The sequence below is a fragment of the Scyliorhinus canicula genome, chromosome 7, assembly GCF_902713615.1.
Source record: "Scyliorhinus canicula chromosome 7, sScyCan1.1, whole genome shotgun sequence".
Taxonomy (NCBI): domain Eukaryota; kingdom Metazoa; phylum Chordata; class Chondrichthyes; order Carcharhiniformes; family Scyliorhinidae; genus Scyliorhinus; species Scyliorhinus canicula.
This window is the reverse complement of record NC_052152.1, coordinates 176,893,058-176,911,108: the sequence shown is the minus strand read 5'-3', so window position 1 is coordinate 176,911,108 and position 18,051 is coordinate 176,893,058. Positions and strand designations below refer to the sequence as shown.

Genomic DNA, 18,051 nt, shown 5'->3' with positions numbered 1-18,051 from the left:
TAAACAGATTATAGCTTTTCATTGCCACTTACTCACTCCATGACCTAGCCAAATCAGTACAGGCAGAATCGTCATTTTTAGAAATTCGGTAAGTTTTGTAAAAGACAAAATTTTAAAAGGGAAAGGAGAGGGAATTAAATTAAGTTTCCAGATCTTACAGAGAGGAGACAAGCCGAAAGGCATCCTTCCATGTAATAAATGCCTGTAGGCCTGATTTACATTTTGGGTTGTGTTGAGCAGTGAGGTATTGTCCTCCCAGTGTCCTCAGTGGGAAGCCTGGACCATTTTGCTGGCAAGGGCTCATCTGTGTAATATTCCACAAGCTGCGAGTGTCAGCAACATATCAAATGGGATCCGGAATCAATCAGGGGATTTTGGAATTCTGACATTTTGCTCTCCGGAGCCAAGCTGCAGACTGGACTTTAAGAGGGAAGATCATTCAATCATGGGGGATATTGGGGGGGGGGGGGGTGGGGGGAGGTTTATGAGTGAGAGAGGTCTTGCTGTTGGCAAAATGTTTCTCAAACTAGGGAGAGTATTCATGCACCAATGGGTGGAATGTGTACAAGGATATCCCTAACACATTGGAAGCTGAACATTGCATAATGAATTGACAAATGACATCGAACCCTGATTTGCATATTTCAAATTTGAAAAGGCACAAAAGCCGATTGTCCATTTCCAAGATGCGGCAGAAATGGTAACAGGAGGACTGAGGATGGAACCAGGATAGAAAGTTCAATGCTGAAGTTTTCAGGGTGTAACAACCCACTCCTGCCCAGCAGAGGACATAAGAGTTAAACCTAATGCGTCTACATAGGCAGCTGTGGTGGTATAAATAAGAGCACTGCCATTGGTGCAGAGCACTGGTTTCCCATTGGCTCTGGCTGGTCATGTGCCTCTCGTCTGATTGGCTGGGACTAGTCATGTGACTGCTCGCCAATTGGTCGAGAGGCAAGTAGACCCCACCTCCGAGGCGGCGTATAAGTACCCAGAGTTCCCGGCGGTCGGCCTTTCACTGTAGTCGACCACCGGGCTAACATCTAGCTGATTAAAGCCTAAGTTTGGACCTTCATCGTGTCTCGCGTCCAATTGATGGTACATCAGCAGCATAATAGCACAGTGGTTAGCATTGTTGCTTCACAGCTCCAGGGTCCCAGGATTGATTCCCGGCTTGGGTCACTCTCTGTGCGGAGTCTTCACCTTCTCCCCGTGTCTGCGTGGGTTTCCTCCCACAGGTCCTGAAAGACGTGCTGTTAGGTGAATTGGACATTCTGAATTCTCCCTTTGTGTACCTGAACAGGTGCAGGAATGTGGCGACTAGGGAATTTTCACAGTAACTTCACTGCAGTGTTAATGTAAGCCTACTTGTGACAGTAAAGATTATTATTATTATATTTGAGTGTAAGTTACTTCATCCACTATTATTTGGGGTTTTCTGCTGTTTGAGCACAACTTACTACTCCCTTGTTTGAAAATTATTAGCCTGGATTGTTCGAAGAATTCAGTTTAATTTGTTGTGACCCAGTTTTGGTTATTTACTTTGTCTGAGCTTGTCATCAGGTCTAAACATCAAGAACTTCAGTCAACCATATTTCTAATTAGCTCAATGCACTGGAAGAATTGCTTGCTCTAAATAACAAAGGACAACATAGATTCAGTTTCTGGTAGGGTGCTCACTAGCTTATAAGAACATAAGAACTAGGAGCAGGAGTAGGCCATATGGCCCCTCGAGCCTGCTCCGCCATTCAATGAGATCATGTCTGATCTTTTTTGGACTCAGCTCCACTTTCCGGCCCGAACATCATAACCCTTAATCCCTTTATTCTTCAAAAAACTATCTATCTTTACCTTAAAAACATTTAATGAAGGGTTATAAATTTCCCCTGACTTCAATTGTGATAAATATTTAAAATGTGGCTGCAAGTACTGTTAAGATAGTGTTGTTGAGCAGAATGAGTTTGCTTATTTGGAAACTGTACCTACATAAGATTTATCACAAGCATTATAATGAATTCTTTCACAAAGTGCAGGTAAGCCTAACTCGACACACCAGGTGATACAAGGGGCGCGATTTTCAATCGGCCGACGCTGGAATCAGGAAAGGTGATTAGGCGGAGAATCGGTCTTGCGGCTGAAATCGTGGCTGCCAGATAGTTGTCTGGGAGCCTCTTCATTAAAATGCCCAATCGAGGTGAGTGTCTCTGGGATGGTGGAATGTGATGGAGACAGCTGTGATGGGAAATTGGTGTCTTCCCTGGATTCGAGTTCTGGGGTATCTCGGGGTGCAGGTCGATGGCTCTCGTCCATGTCGCTGTAACTGTTGTCGCTGGTTGACACCTGGGGTTGTGGTTGTGGTTGGGGTCGGGGGCAGGGAACACCAAAAGGACTCCCCTTATCACCAACAGCTCATGCAAGAGACAAGACAAGGCTCATGATTACATCGTGGCCTGGGGTGAAGTAGGGGTGGTGGGGTGTGTAGGGGGATGGGTGTGTATTTGGAGAAGGGGAGGTGGATGAGATGGTGGAGCAGGGGCGGTGGTGGGTGTGGGCGTGGTGTGGGTGTGGGTGTGGGGGGTGGTGATGGGTGTAAAAGTGGTGGTGGGGTGATGTGGGGGGCAGTCACATGTGCAATGGGGAACCACAACTCAGCGGGGTCTCACTTCCTTGCCCAATGCCACCCTCCACCCTTTCTGAAGACTGCCCTTTCTTCTGGATGTTCGACCACGTCCAGTGCCATCTGCTCTGCTGCGGTAAGGAGCCGCCGGTTCGGACGGTCTCCCTCCAGCCTTCTCCCTCTCTTAGTGCTTGTGAGTGACCTTCTTCTGCGGGGGGGGGGGGGGGGGGGGGGGGGGGGGGGGGGTGGACACAAAACGCACATTGTTAGAGAGTCCAATGCTTGCAGCCCAGGGGGTGGGTAGATAGTGGCTTCAGTGGCCAGGGCACTCAACCATGGTGGCCGGTATGGGTGTCGGCATATGGTGCGACCGCCCTCTGGGTGGGGAATGGGGTGGGGTTACGAGTATCTGGGACAGGGGTTGGTGCTACGGGCACAGTGCTGCCTATTCACCCTGGCCGCCCTGAGGAGGTCGTGCAGTTTCTTTTGGCACTGCTGGCCGGTCCTCGCGATGTTGCCCAAGGCACCGACGGCCTCTGCCACCTGCACATAGGCAATCGGAGGCGGCTAGCAGCCTCCTTCCCATCGCAGGGTGCAGAGTCACCCGCCTCTCTTCCACGGCATCCAGCAGGCCCTCAGTTCAGCATCTGTAAACTTTGGTGCCGCTCGTCTTGCTGCCATCTTGTTGGCTGGGATGGTGTGTGTGGAGAATAAAGTGTGTATCTGCAACTGTAGTTTAGCCTGTTAGCCTCCTAAATGTCAATCCCAAACCAGCAAAACTGGCACCGTTTCTCATTGGTATTGCAACGTGCAAGTTCCACGTGGCGCCGGTGCTAGCCCCTTAACGGTTGGTAAATTGATGCAGTTGCAGTGCCAGTTTTGCTGTTGCAGAAGTCCACAAATCCTGCCCCTGTGTCAACACTTAGTCTCAGAAACAGAGAATCCGGCCATTGTCTTTCTCCGCCTCAGCGGCTTTATCGGGGAACATTTAATCCCCAAGCCACCAATAATTGTCCGCTGTTTTCGGTTTCACACATCTATCCAAAATCAGGGGAATCCATCACCGAGTTTGTGGCCCACCTACAAAAACCCGCTGAATTTTACGAGTTCAGGACGATGTTAAACAAAACCTTGAGGGACTGCTTGGTTTGCTGGATCCAGCGACCCAATGAAAACTCCGAGCATAAACCCGTTTAGACTTGCAGCGAGCAGTCGAGATTGCCATCACCCACAAAAGTGCAGAGCAGGGGGTCCAGGAGCTCCAAGAGATGGTGGTCCTCACCTTGGGACACACGGTCACATGCCAAGCATACTTCTGAGGCCCTGACCTTGGGGCTTCTACTGCAGGGAGCCAGACGCAGTCGAAGGAGGCCCGGGGGCCGTTGAACAGTTCCCCCCCACCTGGGAAAGACCGGCAGCTTGGATGTGGGCCAACAACAGACCATCAGACCGGGGCGACAGACGCCCAAGGAAAGCCCCCCACCCCTACCGTTCCGCTGGTATGGGCCCTCCCTGTGCACGCTCATTGGATGAAGGGAATTCCCGTACCAGCAGTTAAACTGCATAGCAGCGCAAGGATGGCATCAATCCACGTCACACTCCCAAGCAGTCTCTGTGGTCAGCCGCTGCACATTGAACAGATCTGATCGGACCATGCAGGCCCTGGTTTTGAGAGATGCAGATTGACCAGCTGGCTACGTACACAGGGGAGCCGTTGGCTGTTGCGGGTACCTCGGTGTTCCCGGTCGAATACAGACAACAATCGGCCAGTCTACCCTTCGTAGTGGTGTCCAGAGGCTGTGTCCTCAGCCTCCTATTATAACATTGTACATCTATGACTGTGTTGGCCAAATTCCCCTCCAACCCGATTTTCACATTTGCTGCTGACCACCCCTTAGTGGGTTGGACTTCAAAGAATGACGAGACAGAGTACAGAATGAGATAGAGAATCTGGGAACTGGTGCGACGACAATAATCTCTCCCTCAATGTCAACAAAATGAAGGAGATTGTTCATCAACTTCAGGAAACGTAGGGATGCTCTGTTTACATCAATGGGAACGAAGTAGAAAGCGTTGAGAGTTTCAAGTTTTTAGATGTACAGATTACCAACAACCTTGTCCTGGTCCCCCCGTGCCGATACTATAGTTAAGAAAGCCCACCAATGACTCTACTTTCTCAGAAGACTAAGGAAATTTGGCATGTCAGCTGCAGCCCTCACCAACTTCTACAGATGCACCATAGAAAGCATTCTTTCTGGTTATTTCACAGCTTGGTATGGAGGTCTGCTCTGCCCAAGACCGCAGGAAACTACGAAATGTCGTGAATGTAGCCCAGTCCATCACGCAAACCTGCCTCCCATCCATTAACTCTAACTATAATTCCCGCTGCCTCAGAAAGGAAGCCAGCAAACTTAAGGACCCCACGCATCCCGGACATACAAGAGACCGCCTTCTTTCGTCAGGAAAAAAGATAGCAAAGTTTGAGGGCACGTACCAACCGACTGAAGAACAGCTTCTTCCCTGATGCCATCAGACTTTTGAATGGACCTACATCATATTAAGTTGATCTTTTCTCTCCACCTTGCTATAACTGTAACATTATATTCTGCAGTCTCTCCTTCCTTCCCTATGTACGGTATGCATTGTTTGTGCAGCATGCAAGAAACAATAATTTCCACTGCATACTAATACATGTGACAATAATAAATCAAACTTTTAAAAAAATCAAGAGACAGGCCAAGATTACTGGGCTATGATTGGCTGCAGCACCTCCGCCTGAGGGCTCCATTCGCCTCTGCTGCGACTATATGGTGACTGGGAACAGAGTGTCTCACTTGGATTGTTATCCCATTCTGCGAGAAGGGGACCACTACCCGGAGTTCAGAGCAGCGGCCAAACATTCACAAAGCTGGATATGAGCCCCGTGTACCTCCAATTGGTTTTGGACCCAGGTCCCGAAAATTTGGTACGATGAATACACACCAGGGCTGGACCAATACACCTGTTTGCCTTTCGGGGTGTCCTCTGATTGTGTTATATTTCAATGGGTTATGGGAATATACTGTGGGGTTTGCTGCACATAGCGGTCTACCTGGATGACGTTCTAATTAGGGAGGGCCTCCAACCAGGAATATATTCAGAACCTGGCCGAGGTTCTCCAATGTATTGAGACAGCCGGGGTTTGCCTGCACAGGGTGAAATGTGTGCTTTGCGCTGCTGAAGTGACTTATTTAGGATACCACGCGACCGCCACGGCCGCCACCCCGGTCGAGGACAAGGTGTGAGCAATCCGGCAGGCTCCCGTACCGAAGGGGCCGACAAAACGGTGCTCGTTTCCAGGGATCATCAATTACTACAGGAAATTCGTCGCCAACCTAGCAACCCTGTTGGCCCCCCTCCATTGGTTAATGAGAAAGGGCCAGCCATGGGAAAAGGCTCAGCCACAATGTGCGGCCTTCTCCGAAATTTGAAAGCAGCTATCATCATTACGTTGGTTAACCCATTTTGACCATGCCAAGCTGCTCCTGCTAATGTGGGATACCTCGCCTTACAGATTTGGGGCTGTCCTAGCCCACCGCATGGAGAATGGGACAGAGCATCCAATCACATTTGCCTCCAGAACACTCGCCGATACCAAGCGTAACTAAGTCCAAATCATAAAAGGGGGTCTTGTCGTAGTGTTCGGGATAAAGAAGATCCACCTGTACATTTATGGCCATGCTTTCATTGTGCTAATGGGCCACAAGCCTTTGTAGTGACTATTTAAAGAGGTCGGAGCAATTCAGATGGTCTGACCTCCCGGTATTCTCTCACCAACCACCCCCTCCCCCAGCTGGAAGTCCCATGGGTGCCAATCTTTCATGGTCCTGTCAAGCAGGGACCAGGTGGTATGGACCCCAAGGGGGGAGGGGGCAAAGGGGTGAATAACTTCTCCATACTTACCTCCAGGGGTACCGAGGGGGGGGGTCTTTTAGGAGTGGCGGGAGTCAGGGAGACTTGAGCTGGACTGGTGGGCTCAGGTTGGGGGTCTTTCCCGGGATGGGGGTCAAGTGACAGATCCTCCCTCTGTAACTTTGAAAATCATTAAACTTTCCGCTTGTCAAGTTGTAGTTAAAAGTGTTCCCTTTGATGTGTTGCAATCCCAGATGTCTCTCCCAGAATGTCAACATCAATGATCTGTCAAATGAAGGTGAAAGTCTTCCCTCTGTAGCCTTGAAATTCTTACATGACATGAGCAGACCCTCAATGTTTTGGTCAGACCTTAATAAAGTTGTATTGCTTAGACTGGCAGTTCCATGGATACCATTCTGATTCGTTAACGCCGTCAGGAAAGAGTGACCAAGGAGTTAGCTGGATTGATAGCAAACAAGTGAGAGTCAAACAAAAAAAGCAAAAAAATCTGTCAAAACAAATCAGACCAGATAAGGTTGTGATTAGAATTTATAATCGGGAAGAAGGAAATGGCAGAGCAATTAAACAACTACTTTAGTTCTTAACTTCCGAGAAATGCGAGGGAATCAAGGATCTTGTGAGAAGGAGGAATTGAAGAGAATAGTATTATTTAAAAAATGAGCTGGAGAAATTAATGGAAAGCCAATAAACCCCTCGGCCCACACTACTAAAGGAGGTTGGCATGGCAATATTGGAAGTGTTGGCTATAATCTTCCAAAAGTCTCTAGGGCGCGATTCTCCGCAAATGCGGAGAGTCGTAAAGGCTGCCGTGAAACCGGCCGTGTTTCACGGCAGCCTCCGCGCCCCCTCCCGGGACCCGATTCACCCCCCCCGGTCGGGGCGAGCATCGCGGCCCCGGGAAGAACGGCAGCACGGGCTTAGCGAACGTTCGCTAAGCCCGGCTGCCAAGACTCACAGCGGCTGACGCGCACGATGACGTCAGCCGCGCATGCACGGGGTGGACGGCTCCAACCCGCGCATGCGTAGATGACGTCATCGTGCATATGCGTCAAACCCGCGCATGCGCGGCCCCTCATGCCCCTCAGCCACCCGCGGACTGATCCTGCGGGGCGGCGGAGGGACAAAGAGTGCGCGGGAATCGGACCCGCTGCCCGCGATCGGTGCCCACCGATCACGGGCCCATCCCACCCGTGCAGAACGGCACTTTGCGGCCGTTTTCACGAACTGTTATAGCAGGTGTGTTTAAATTCATGAAAACGGCCGTAAAGGCCTAGGAAATCGGCCCATCGGATAGGGAAGAATCGCTGCTCGCCGTAAAAAACCGGGGAGCAGCGATTCGTGTCATGGGGCGGCCGTGGGGGGGGGGGGGGGGGAGAATAGCGGGAGGTCGGGAAAAATGTCGGGAAGGCCCTCCCGCTATTCTCCGACCCGTCGTGGGGGGCGGAGTATCGCGCCATAGATTCTGAAACAGTCCTGGCAGATTGGAGGGTGGCAAATGCAACCCCACTATTTTAAAAAGGAGGGAGAGAGAAAGCAGGAAATTACACACTGGATATCCTAACATCAGTAGTAAGGAAAATGCGAGAGTCCATTATAAAGGATGGGATAACAGGACACTTAGAAAATATCCATGGGATTAGACAAAGATGACATTGGTTTATGAAAGGAAAATCATGTTTAAGAAACTTACCAGAAGCTTTTGAGGACATAACTAACAGAATGGATATCGGAGAACCAGTGGATGAGATGTATTTAGATATTCAGAAAGCTTCTGATTTAAAAAAATCCTACATGAGAGATTAATGAGCAAAATTAAAACAGATGGGATTAGAGGAAATGGGCGCGATTTAATGGTTTAAGTGAGAGCGCTTCAAGGCCGTTGTGTTGCGGGAGAGTCCAAAATGAGAACCACGCAGGGCGCCAATCTTTTTGGTATCTAACCAGCCTGCCCCCATTGGCGAAATCAGGATCCCGCCATACCATGAACCAATAATCAACACTTAAGCTCAATCTCCATACAATTAATGGGAGCAATTAACGGCCTCCTGCGATCTAACGGCCTCCCTACTAAGTGGTCACGAAGGTGCCGATTAGTACTCCTTTTACAACGTGAAGCTGGCGGGAGGGCTGCTGTGCGGTCCCAAGGAGGTGAGTCGCTCACAGGCAGAGAGCCTGAGGGCACTGAGGTGCTGCCCGAGAGCTCACAGGAGAGGGGTGGGGGAGCCAACGGGGGCCAGCCTCGGTCAGGGTGGGCTGCAATTGGATGAGGGGGGGTTGAGGGGCATTTCACACATCACAAGTGGATCTCCGTGGGTAGGTGTGCCATGTAGCAAGTGGGAGTTATTGCCCAGCATCCTAATCAAACCATGAAGCCTGGACACTGTGTTTGAACACTGCAGGAGGCAACACCACTCATGCAGCAGCCAACATCTGAACACCCAGTAGCTGGGCCCCAGCACTGGGGACATTTTGGCGACCAGAGGGGGTGAATGTGTTACCGGGAAGGGAACCAGTGCCTGGTCCAGGTAACATTATGTGTGGGTGTCTGGGGTCTGGTGATCAGGAACCCAACTGCGACTGGGGGTGTGTGGACAGGACGTATTGTTGGGAGAGGGGGGGGTCGAGATGCAATGGTGGACTGGGGGTCCCGGGGTGGAAGGCGCTGCTGGTTGTCAGTCTCATATCCTCTCCAATTCCTGACAGATATTCCACGGGATGGACAATATCTTGGACCCTGCAGAACTTGCCCTCATGGTGCTGCTGCAGGCCAGGTGGCCAGGCGCTGGTGAAGGCAATGGCAGCAGCGTTGACAGAGGCTCATGGCATGTGCATAGCCTCATCCCACACCCTGAGGACCCGGCTCCCCATCAAGCCACGGAGGGACCCAGAGAGGGAGGTCCACGATGGCCCAAGGTGTTCAGGCGGCGCTGGTCTTTCGAATAGATGACGGATAGCATGTGGCACAGGAGGTTCCACCTCAAGATGGAGACGGTGTGGCACCTGGGCCATGCCCTTGCGGATGTGGCACCAAGTAGAGATGGAGGATACTCGCTCCCGGTGGCTGTCACGGTCACCACAGCCCTGAACTTCTATATCACAGGATCATTCCAGGGCCCGAGCAGGACTCGAGCAGTATCTCACAGCTACAGCCCACAAGTGCAACCATAAAATTACAGATGCCTTATTTACCCAGGCAGAAAACTATATAAACTTTGACATGGACCAAGCCCAACAGGATGCATGGGCAGCAGCATTCTCCGCCATTGACGGGATGCCCCAGGTCCAGGAGCTAATAGATAGCATTCATGTCGCCTTGTGTGCACCGGGCCGATGGGAATGCCGTACATAAACAGGAACCTACTGCACTCCCTGAATGTCCAGGTCATGTGCAACCACCACATGAAGATCATGGACATGTGTGAACGCTTCCCAGGGAGTGTGCACGACAGCTGCATCCAGGGGCCGGATATCCCCGGCGTCTTTGAGGGACATCCCAGGGTGGCTGGTTGGCTCTTGGGCGATAAGGGGTACCCGCTGAGGGACCCTGGCTAATGATGCAAGGAATGGAGGCTAGTGGCCAATGCGGAGACCTGATACAAAGAAGGCCATGCGGCCAACCGATCTGTCATTGATCAGAGACTCCTCAAAATAAAGTTCTGATGCCTTGACCGCTCTGGTGGTGCCCTGCAACATACCACCAGAGGGTCAGCCATTTTGTGGTGGTTGCTATGTTGTCCACAGCCTGGCACAGCAGCAGGGTGATGTGCTGGAGGTGGAGGAATTTGTGGCCACCTCCAAGGAGGAAGATGAGGACAAGACTGGGGCGGACCCATAGGACGAGCCGGAGGATGGAAGACAGGTGGAAATGGCGAGGGTCCATTAAGTCTAGAGGAACAGGGAGGCCCTCATCCTCGCCCCCTTCACATAGGACGTGGCCTTGTCCATCATTCCCCCTGGTGTGTGTCCTCTCGGGGTCTGGAGCCAGAGCGCCCCAGCGCACCTGCCGATGGCACATGCCCCACCGTGCCGCACTGTACCGGGTACTGACTGCAAGACGCATCGTTGTCAGGGGGGTGGAACTCGGGTGGGCAGGCGGCCGCCATCGCCGCTCTGTCGGATGGCTTCAGGTTGACACTCAACGCCCCCTCCTCCCGATCAGTGCCCACAGGACTCTGGGGTTCACTTTGGATGGAGGGGCAGCGGGATTGAGTCTCGACTGCCCCTGCTTCATCTAGCTCTGTCAGCCCTGGTGACTCTCCAATGCCTGCATCATGGTGTCGACACCCTCGGCGATGCTCCTCAGTGAATGGAACATGCTCTGATGCGCCCAGCAATGCCCATTTGACAGTGGGACATGTTCCACAGTGCCTCATCAAGGTCCACCTGGTACTGGGTGATGTCCGTCAGCGACTGGGATATGCTGTTGAGGCGCTCAGCCATGGCTGTTACCGGCTGAGCCATGCCTTGGACACCTCCACTCATGCTGCCGACATTGTGTACCAGGCTCTCCACTGCGGTCGCTACCCTAGCAGTGTTGGCCTTGGCACAACGCATTGCCGTCGCCATCTCCTGCGCCCTTAGCCTCTGTGACTCCTCCAATCGGCTATAGACCTGCTGGAGTGTCGCTGACATTCCCCTCTGAATCTCCTTGGTGACTTGTTCATCCAAAACGACTTAATAAGTCTAAGGGTGAGACACGTGACTTTCTTTTTCACCGTGTCTAATGGACTCTAAAAGACATGTCTGCTACAATGATTTAATTCTACTTGGGTTAGTGTATCAGTTTTAATTTCTGATTCGTATAAGCTTCTCACTGTGTTTTAATTCAAACCTTGTGGAAATAGATGCCTCACAGGAGCCGCGTGTGGCACAGTGTTTAGCATTGGAACTACAGCGCTGAGGACTCGGGTTCGAATCCCGGCCCTGGATCACTGTCCGTGTGGAGTTTGCACATTCCCCCCCCGCGTTTGCGGGGATTTCACCCCCACAACCCAAAGATGTGCAGGATAGGCGGATTGGCCACGCTAAATTGCCCCTTAATTGGAAAAAATAATTGGGTACTCTAAATTTTTTTTTAAATAGATGCCTCACAGAAAGGTCTGGGAATGTGCATACTACAGGAGGCAAACCGATTGCATTTGCTTCAAAATCTCTGTCTGTAATGCATCCAACTACTCCAACTTTGAGTGGGAAACGTTAGCTTCCGTGTTTGGAATCATGTGTTTCCATACCTATCTCTTGGGCAATAGGTTTGTGGCAGAGATCGAGCATAAGCCACTGGTGCAAATCATTGGCCAGTGCACCGCCAAGATTGAAACACCTCTTGATAAAGATTCAAGTTTACAACTATCAGATTCATTACAAGATAGGTCACTTGATGGGCACAACTGACACACTTAGCAGATTGCCTCAGCCAACATATCAGATGGTATATCCTTCGATCTAGAAGTTGACTGAGTTGACATCGAACTTGAAGATGTTCTCCAAATTAATCTGGTACATTTTTCCACAACTCTACTGCCAGTAGCTACAAGAAGACATGGCAAAGGATTCCACACTATAGGTTTGCATCTCGGATCCCACAGAAGGTAAGTTGCAGTCAGCCAAGGTGACAAGGATTTGTTCAGAAGCAAGGCCCTATGAAGACAATAAACACAAAGGCAAGGCATAAGCTTGGACAAAGCAGATCCATCCCTGCTCCTCAAACACCATTCAGTCCTATTGCATCCAGGAAAAATCCCAAATGCAATCAGGAACCACATTCAAGAATGACAAATCCTACAGGTGACTGTGAGCAATTAAAGGAACCTCCAGGTAAGGTTATTGTCGCAAGATCTGGGTGTACCAGCAGAATACCTTTATGCTTCAGCGCATTCTTGTCTAAAGTCCAGTCTGTGGCATGGATGTGAACTGCAAAGCCACCCAGTGTGGCATGTTGAGATTGTTTTTTAAATACCAGTAAGTGTAGTGGATGATTCTTAAAGAAATGGCTCCACCAATCCCAGGCTGGTCCTCTCTGACCTTTTCATACTAAATGTATGAGAGAAGCAGTCTGCGATTGGAGAAACAGCAAAACTGTTGGAATCAGGAGTACTGATTCCTGAGCTGACTCCATGGGACCTGAAGGTGGAATGCAATGAGAAGCTAATGCTATCAAAGATGCTACCAAGGGAACAGCTCACCTAAGGACCTGTCTTTTTTTTGGCAAAGCACACATCCCATGCACCCGCGCATTTCCCCCCCCCCCCCCCCCCCCCCCACCCCGCACCCCAATAACAGCATTAATTTATATTTGGCCGTCTTGCCTTTCCTTCATCCCTGGCCTGTTTCTTTTAATCTTCATGCATTGATCATAAATCCCTTTGCAAAGTGAGATGTTGTGAATAAATGTCCTTCCATAGGCTTTAGGTGTTTTTAATATTATTCAGAAATGCTTCTAATATTTGAAGAGATACAAAGAAACATTATATAATCCAGTGCAGGAACACTGAATGAAAATGTATTATCTAACTACAAAATGAACAGTAAAAGTAAGTTCCATTGGTACTATATGAAAATTTAATTGCATATGTATATCATAATGAATGGTGCAGCAGGCTTGAAAGGCGGAATGGCCTCCTGCTCCTATTTCCTATGTTTCCATCTGTGCAGATGTTCTATTTCTCACCTCGCAAGTACTCAGATGGATTGATATAGAGGTCTGGGCTTTTTTCCAAACAGCGACAGAGCAGGAATAATTTCCGTAGCTAAGTGTAATTTCCGCCTGGCACTCAGGGTGGCTTTAGAGTGGCAGTGCCTTTCTGATAAACATACTGCTGAGGCAGAGAGAGGAAATCAGTTCTGTTGTAGTCTTTGAAATGCCTTATGTTGGGAGCGCTGTCAAATTTTTGGATGCATCTGGTGAATTCTTCTCAATGGTCAAGATTGTTAAAAACAGAGAGCAGAAAGCCTGCAAGAGGATGGTGTGTGCTATGGACGGGAAATGGTAGATGCATTCACTGCTACCTCCACCACTCCAAAAGTAATTACGCAATACCACCAAAAGCTTAATGGCCTTACAGGAGTAATTAAGGTAAGTTTAGGTACTTTTGCCAGTGCGTATCTGTCAGGGGCTGGTTTAACACAGGGATAAAGAGCTGGCTTTCAAAGCAGACCAAGGCAGGCCAGCAGCGCGGTTCAATTCCAGTACCAGTCTCCCCGTACAGGCGTCAGACTGTGGCGACGAGGGGATTTTCACAGGAACTTCATTTGAAGCCTACTTGTGATAATAAGTGATTTTCATTCCATTTCATTTCATAAGGGCTGGTTTAGCGCAGTGGGCTAGACAGCTGGCTTTTGTGATGCCGAACAAGGCCAGCAGCACAGGTTCAATTCCTGTACCAGCTTACCTGAACAGGCGCTCGAATGTGGCGACTAGGAGTTTTTCACAGTAACTTCATGCTTGTGACAATAAAAGATTACTTATTTATTTAATCATATACCTTTATTCATTTTGGTACTAATCATCGTCTTTCTTTCTCTTTCAGCATCTCGATGTCAGGAGAATTCACGTCTGCAAAGAGAAGCCTCTGGAAACAATCAAGCATCTTCTTTATTAAGATCTTTCTGCTGACTCACATTGCTTGCTGCAAGGGCTAAAACAAGTACGTTTCAAATATCCACACCTTATTATATGAAAGTGTCATGTGATTCAGGAAACAGCTCTCAAGTCTACCTCAGCCAGAGCAGGAATTGAACCCACACTATCAGTGCTCTTCTGAACCACACACTCAACCTCCCAGCCAACTGAGCTAACTCAGATATAGGGTCAACATTAAACAGATGTAAAGGATCTGTTACAATTGAAATTTATAAATTTCAACCAGGAGGGGAGATACTAAAGCTGTTGTGGCCCAGGGCTTAGCATGAAAAGCTTTTTTTTAAATAATGGAATTCAATTAATAAAATAAATCAGGTTCATAAGCCCATGCATTGATAATCTATTTGACATCTCTAGTGGGAAAGATATTAGACCTAATGTAAAGAAAGCAATTCAAATCAGCTAAGAAGAGTATCTATAGCATGTCAGGTCCATGAGATTTACTGGACTTCTTTGGGGACATTAATGTGTCAAGTTGTTGGGTAGTATATAACTTCAAATTTGGCAAGGATTTGACAAGGAGATATATGATTAGAGTGAAAGGTCAGGCAATTGAAAAGAAAGTTGTAAATTGGATTACTAATTAACTGAATAATGAGAAGCAGGTCAATTATTAATGCAATAGTATAATTGGGCAGCTGCGAGCTGGAGAGTCTCCCCAGGTATTGGCACTTCAATTCCAGCTGTTCATAGCATATATATTAGTGACATTGCAAAATATTAGAGTAGAATATTTATACTTGCAGATTATCGAAAAACATTTTCAATATTTCAAGAAGATGGACATTCACTCAACTAGGCAAATGAAGGAAAATCAGCATTAACAATTATATAACCTACCAGTTTCACTTTCAAAGGGTTAACGGCTCCCAATTTACTCTTCGGCTGTGTTCATTTCTGTCACAACACTAGGGGTAGCACTTCCTGCACATGCACAAAGGCAGAGTTAATCACGGAAAGTCGGAGATGCTGTTAAGCGCCATCAGTGTCTCATCTCATAACTCATCTCATCATTTGCAACTAGACATTCAGATGCAATTACGTTTTGCAATGGGAACTGAAACCTGCTACCAGGTAGTAAATTAAAACAGAATCATGTTCGGATCCACTGTGCCCTAAAATGATCTGTTCGTTATTATTAAAATTCTCATTGGAAATATTGATTTTTTTTTTTAACAGCGTTTTGCTGATGCTGTCAAAAAGACTGTGAGAAGCAACATATCTGAGCTTGCTCCATCATTCACGTCTACTATTTTCTATGAAGTAGAGATGCCGGTGTTGGACTGGGGTGGGCACGGTAAGAAGTCTTACAACACCAGGTTAAAGTCCAACAGGTTTGTTTCGAATCACTAGCTTTCAGAGCGCAGCTCCTTCATCTGAGGAAGGAGCTGTGCTCCGAAAGCTGGTGATTCAAAACAAACCAGTTGGACTTTAACCTGGTGTTGTAAGACTTCTTACTGTAATATTTTCTACAAATGGATGTATTCTTCGGCAGCTGGGAAGCCCCTGTTCACTCTTTACAATTCATGTACCTGTGATAAGAGCTTTTATTCACCACAATAATAAAAAAATATTGCATTTAAAAATCATTGCCCAATGTGGGGCTCTGGACATAAGAGCCCCATTAACCAGGAAATTGGATTTTACTTAAACACCAATGGCTCCTACCATCGACTGGAAAAGCTCCAGGATCAGTCGGACACACGCTGGGGGAGTCATTATGCCGGCCGAGTGCACAAGCGCAGCTGAACCTGATATCCTTCGGCAGCAGGAGTAACAGTGCATTGACTTACAGTCAGTTGTGGCTCACCCGGTGGCTATCCTGCCAACTGTAGGTTCACTTCTGACTCGAGAGACTTGAACACAAAATCGAGACTGACACAGTAGTGAGGGAGAGCTTCACTGTCAGAGGTGATTCCTTTGATTGAAACTAAACCAAGGCCCTGTTAGTTCTTGGGCGGATGTAAAAGATCCCATGGCATTATTTCAAAGAAGAGGGGAGTTCACCTTATACTCTAGCCAATATTTATCCCTCAATCAACCTAACAAAAATAGATGATGTGGTGAGCACATGGATGTTTGTGGGAACTTGTGGTGTGCAAATTGTCGCCCATGTTTCCTACATTATAACAGTGACTACACTTCAAAAGTGCTTCACTGACTATAAAAGACAAAAACAGGTTTACATTTATATAATGTATGTTTTTTTAGAAAGTATCTAAGATCTTTAAGTACAGCCAATGAAGCACTTTTTGAACTCTAGTCACTGCTGCAATATTAGGTAAAGGTAAAGTCGCCATAGTCCCAAATGACCACAGGCTGCTTTCCTCTTTGAGGGGGAGAGCTGACTGGTGGTGGTTTAACCGGAGGATCATCACACCTCAGGCGAGGGAGAAGGTTGAGAAGGCTGGGCCTTCATGAATAACCTCAGCCAGCACGTAAATTGAACCTGCACTGCTGCCCTTGCTGTGTACCACAAACCAGCTGACTAGCCAAGTGACCCTACTGTTTCAACATAAGAAACATGACAGCTAATTTGAACACAAAGTCCTGTCACAATATGTCGATATTGTAAAGCACATAAAGGGTTAATGTGATGTTATTACACAAGTCACTAGATGGTGCTATTGAGCAACCATATAAATATCACATGCCTTTGGCTTCTGGGAGGTAAACGGGAAATAGTTGGAGAGGGTGGGAGAGAGCAAGACAGAGTTGTTGTGAGATAGTTGAACTAATAGTATAGTGTAGATGTGTAGTGTAATCTTTACTTCACTAATTCCTTAGTAATATGTTCAAATCTAATTCAGTACACTGTAATAAATTAGCTTTGTTTGTTAAACACAGCTTGCTGTTCTTTGTTAGCATTACAGCCTTCACCATCCTGAAATAACTAAAGCAAAGAACACAACATGGTACTAGGAGTGATCACTAAAGGTTTTTAATTAGGTTTAGTTAGATGAGCAAGAAGATCGTCGGAAAAAAATCTTTGTCGAGAGAATAAAAATCTTTGTGAAAAAAACCCGTCTACAAGCCAGTCACATCTGGAAGTACAGAGTGAAACAAGAAGAGCTGGTAGGTCTGCAGATCCCCAAACACTTCAAAACCTGTGCTAAACTAGATGTAAATTGGAGAAGTTTTAAGCATCAGTTTCAGTTATATCTTTCTGCTTCAGCCCTAGAGTCAGCCAATGACAAGCGAAAGATTGCGCTGTTACTGTTAATGGCTGGACCGCTGGCTATAGAATTGTATAACTCATTCCACTTTGAGAATGCAGTTGAGAAAAATTTCTATAACAAAGTTATTGAAAAGTTTGATAGCCACTGTGGGCTGAAAATAAATGAAAACCTGAGTGAAAGATTGCAAAGGCAACAAAAAGTAACATTAGAAAATCCTAGTAAAGTATGCCATGCGAGAGAACCCGTTAAAACTAACTCTTCAAACATATTGAGCCGGGAATGTGGGGCGAAAGTTCACAATGCTATTCAAGCTGTGGCGCAACTAAAATATCAGCGCAATCCGGAAGGCCAATTTGCGCAAGAGCCCTTGAAAAAATAGCGCGCTTTGGAAGATGGACATTTCACGCATGCGCGGTTGAAAAATCAACGCATTCTGGAAGACATCCATTTCACACATGCACAGTTAAAAATTCAAAACAAAGAAGACAACAACTCCTACACTCAGTAATGTGATAATCTCCATTTGTGTAATGTTGACAGAGAGATAAATATTTGCAGGATATCAGGGATAACTCTCATGCTCTACTTTGATCGTGTATGTACACTTGAAAGGTAGACAGGGCCTCAGTTTAACTTCTCATCAGCACCTCTAACAGTGCTGTACTCCTTCAGTATTCCACTACTAGTATCAACCATGCTTTTGT

General features: G+C 47.7%; 1 long non-coding RNA gene across 1 annotated transcript in view; it reads left to right on the top strand.

The window, feature by feature from the left end:
• LOC119969578 overlaps window positions 1-14,176 on the top strand; it is a 104,586-nt gene extending 90,410 nt beyond the window's left edge. The window contains exon 4 of the long non-coding RNA XR_005461419.1: window positions 14,056-14,176. This is a non-coding gene — a long non-coding RNA (uncharacterized LOC119969578). The remainder of the gene's footprint in view (window positions 1-14,055) is intronic.
• The last annotated feature ends 3,875 nt before the right edge of the window (window positions 14,177-18,051 follow it).